Source organism: Camelus ferus, chromosome X (genome assembly GCF_009834535.1).
Source record: "Camelus ferus isolate YT-003-E chromosome X, BCGSAC_Cfer_1.0, whole genome shotgun sequence".
NCBI classification, from domain to species: domain Eukaryota; kingdom Metazoa; phylum Chordata; class Mammalia; order Artiodactyla; family Camelidae; genus Camelus; species Camelus ferus.
In genome coordinates this window covers 101643407-101647204 of record NC_045732.1, presented here as the reverse complement: position 1 = coordinate 101647204, position 3798 = coordinate 101643407, and the positions used below count along the sequence as shown (strand labels likewise).

Below are 3798 nucleotides of genomic sequence, written 5' to 3'. Positions count from 1 at the left end.
TCCAAATCATTAAAATTAGTTTATTTATTTAGCACATTATTTATACTCTGTTCAGCAATCTGGTATAAGTTTGTGTACAAAAGGAAGGAGATTGGTTTTGTTTCATAGACTTCAAATTTAATTTTTTTAAAAAGATTTTGTGGGAATAATATTTGCAGATAACACTGTAAAAATAAACATTCTATAGGTTTCATTTTAACGGGATGAATGAGAAGTAAACACTGGCTGAATGTTACACTTGGGTTGCTAGGAGACCAGTCATTTTGTGATGTCACAGCTACTCAGGTTGAGAAATTCTGTGATGGCCTAGCAGTTTATGTGTGCAGGCCTGCCAAAGCAGCATTTGAAACTGCAGTGCTCAAAATCAGGCAGAATAGAAAAGGAGCTGCAGAAGAAGTTATTTGAGATGGCACATGTTTCTTCAGAAATTCAAGATGTGTCTCCTAAAGATGGACCAAATGTTTCAGGAAAGTCCTGTAGATCTCCATTGTGTGATCAAACAATCTCTGGGGACTTGGATTTGAGGTCTATGATTGAAGAAAATGCTTTTCAGACTTTGTGTGAAGAATTCTTGATAAAAAGACCATGTTACACACATTGTGTCTCTGAACCAGATGACGATAAAGATTTTTGTTCTCTGACATTTCCAAGAAAAGTCTGGAAAATGGTTGGGAGTGACCAATTTCAATCCTTCTGGTGGGATGATAATGGAACTTCCATAGTGATCAATGAAGATGTCTTTAAGAAGGAAGTTTTGGAAAGGCCCCTTTCAGAATATTTGAAACTGGAAGTATGAAAAGTTTAGTTAGACAGCTTAACCTTTATGGATTTAGTAAATTGCGGCAGAATTTTCAAAGATCTGCTTCTCTAGCTGACTTTCTGGCAGAAGAAAAAGAAGTCTCTGTTTTAAGCAAGGTATTCAGAAATTTTAGTCACCAATTTATAATTTATTTATAAAATTTTATTTTGTACATCAATCTATGATAATATAAATATAAAGCTAGATGTTGAAAATTGTATAAAACTATTAAGGCTAAAATTCTTTATTTTTTTCTAAAAAATGAGGACAGTTTGTTAAGTATTCAAAATTATGAGAAACTTTGCTAGCAACTATCAATCTTATCACAAATCTAAATAAAGGTATTAAAGCTGCTTTTAAAAAGGGGCATTCACCGTTACTGCAAATGCTAACGTTTTAAATTTGATGACTATACTTTTTAAATGTGTATTTTCCAAAGAAGGAATTTCAAAAAATAGTCAGCAATTTTCATATTTTGATGATATTATCTTTGTATAGTAAGCATGAAATCTGAGGTTTTATAGATTAGTCTTATTGTAGTCTTGTATTTTGTTTAAATTAATACTAAAATCTTTCCCCTTTGTTTGTAGCTGCAGTTCTATCATAATCCAAATTTTAAACGAGGCTGTCTCCAGCTTTTAGTGAGAATAAAAAGAAGAGTTGGGATTAAAAATGATTCCCTAGTATCTTCATTGGCTCAAGATTTCAAAAAGAAGCACTTTAAAGCAGGGGGTAATTTGGATAATCATAATTCTGGTTTTGTGTTTGACACTAGAGGAGAAAGTGCATTTTTACCTTCTACAAATTTAAACATGCCTCTAAAAAGAAAGCCCTCTACTAGCCACATAATTGGTGATACAACTACCCCGATGAGAGGTGATTTTTCTCCTGCATCATCAATGTCAGTTAGACCACCAGAACAAATTGCAGTGGATCAATGTGCTATTTTAAATCAGTTGACCACTTTCCATGTGGACTCACAAAACAGCTACACTGAAGAAAATGGCCATGTTGTGAATTTCATTACAACTAAAACTTCTAATTCTCAGTACAGCACCTTATCTCCCAAACAGAGCAATTATCTTGGACTGATGTTGGAGCCTTCTACTTTTCCAAATGGATATCACAACATATCGGCCAATGAAGGTCCTTTTTCTAAACTTCAAGCAGAGTGCAACCCATGGTTTCCAGTGCCAGTGATAGCTGATACATCAGCTAACTCTCTTTCACGGCCAACTCATCAGCCAACTGCAGGATATGATCGACATACGAATTACAACAGATCTGCCAGAGGACTACCAGATTATACAGGATAACAAATGTAATAATTGATGTTGGCACATGATACAAATATTTTCTATTTTCCTATTTGAATAATAAACATATGTGATCTGTATTTTCCTTATTTTTTTAAAATACATTTAAGTGTAAAATGGGAGACTAAGTTACCATTTAGAGAAAAAAAGAGATATTTGATTGATATGATCATTTGATGGAAAAATATTGGAGTAAATTTGAATAATTTCTGGTAAGGAAGAAGAGAAAATATTAGAATTTGGAAAAAGACTAAAATATTTAGAGATGGAAAAGTACTAAGAGGCTTCTGGTTCATCCTGGAAAGTATTAAAGTGTTGTTAGAGTAGGTTGGAACAGGAGATAAATGCAGGAACTGGCCCAGGGATCATGGTCTCTCTTATGACGTCCCTGGAATCATAAAGGTCACATGATGTATTCTCAGATGGCACATTCAGCATGTGGTATAATTTAAGAAGTAATTTTATCTATGGTTTTCTTTGTGCTGTTCTCAAAGCATTGCAATTGGTGCTTTCATTTCCTCCCGTGAAGAGTTTACACTATATTTTCTTGTGAACACTTTATGTTGCTTTTATGTTGCAGCCAAAAATAAGCTTACATCTTCAGGGTGGCATTTAATGCCTTTCCAAATCCAAGCCCACAAACACAACATAGTTTAGTCATTTATTTGTAGATCTGGCATCAGACTACCTTGGCATATCTTTATGTTTTAGTGTATCTGGAGATACATCCAGGCAAATGCTTGTCAACCAGGTTAACTCCAAACTCACATCTTTTGTTCCAGCTCTTCCTTGGACTTAGGATGTCCTCCTTTTACCTACTTAGACTTTCCCAGTCTCAGCACAAAAACGACCTCCTCCAGATATTTTCTGTCTATCCCCCTTTCCTTGTCTAACTTGGGTACCAGCACAGTAAGCAGAGCATATGCCACAGGATGCATTTTAGTATTTAGTGAATGAAAAATACATGTTGATTTAAGCAAAATCTACTTTCTGAAACAACAAAATTTCATGGTTTTCAAAGAATTTCGTTATGGTCTTTACTCTTCACCACAAACTAGCTCTTTTCATAGACCGAGGACCAGTCACACAAGACAGTAATTGGAGGTAGGTACAGGAGACAAACTATTATTTTCTTCTTAATTCAGGCCTCCAGAGGCCTAAAGCATTCCATTCTCATTTTCTGTATATTTTCCTGTCTCTTCCTCACTGTCCCACCTGAATATAACTGATTCTCATCCCTATACCAATAACTATATTGCCTTCTAATTAATTTTCTTCTTAGAATCAGAGCTTTGTCCAGAAGTGTGAGTGCCATTACAAACATTAAATAGGTATATACACCCCACATAACTTGAGCCCATTCTAACCTTCTCACAGGAAGTATCTAAGAGGTAGTAGCTCCTTACTTGGGGTTGTCATATTCAGTAACCAAATTGCAATCTAAAATGTGTGAAGAAGAAGGAGTTGAGAGTGGTAGAAATAAAAATTTGTTCAAATGCAAGAATACCAAATTTTGCAAATATTAGGAAGTATAAAATACTCATTTAAGACTTTGTCTATTTCTCATTAATTTAAAATAAATGGTGAAGCATTTTCAGAACATAAAATGCCCTGAAATGTTGGAAAAATTGTAGGCATGGTCATGGAGCCTAAGGCTACTGCTCACAATCATACAGCCAGTGT

The 3798-nt window shown here is 34.6% G+C and overlaps 1 pseudogene; it reads left to right on the top strand.

Annotated features, from left to right (window-relative positions):
- The first annotated feature begins 220 nt into the window (after positions 1-220).
- On the top strand, positions 221-2115 carry LOC116661911 (annotated as a pseudogene).
- Positions 2116-3798: the final 1683 nt, after the last annotated feature.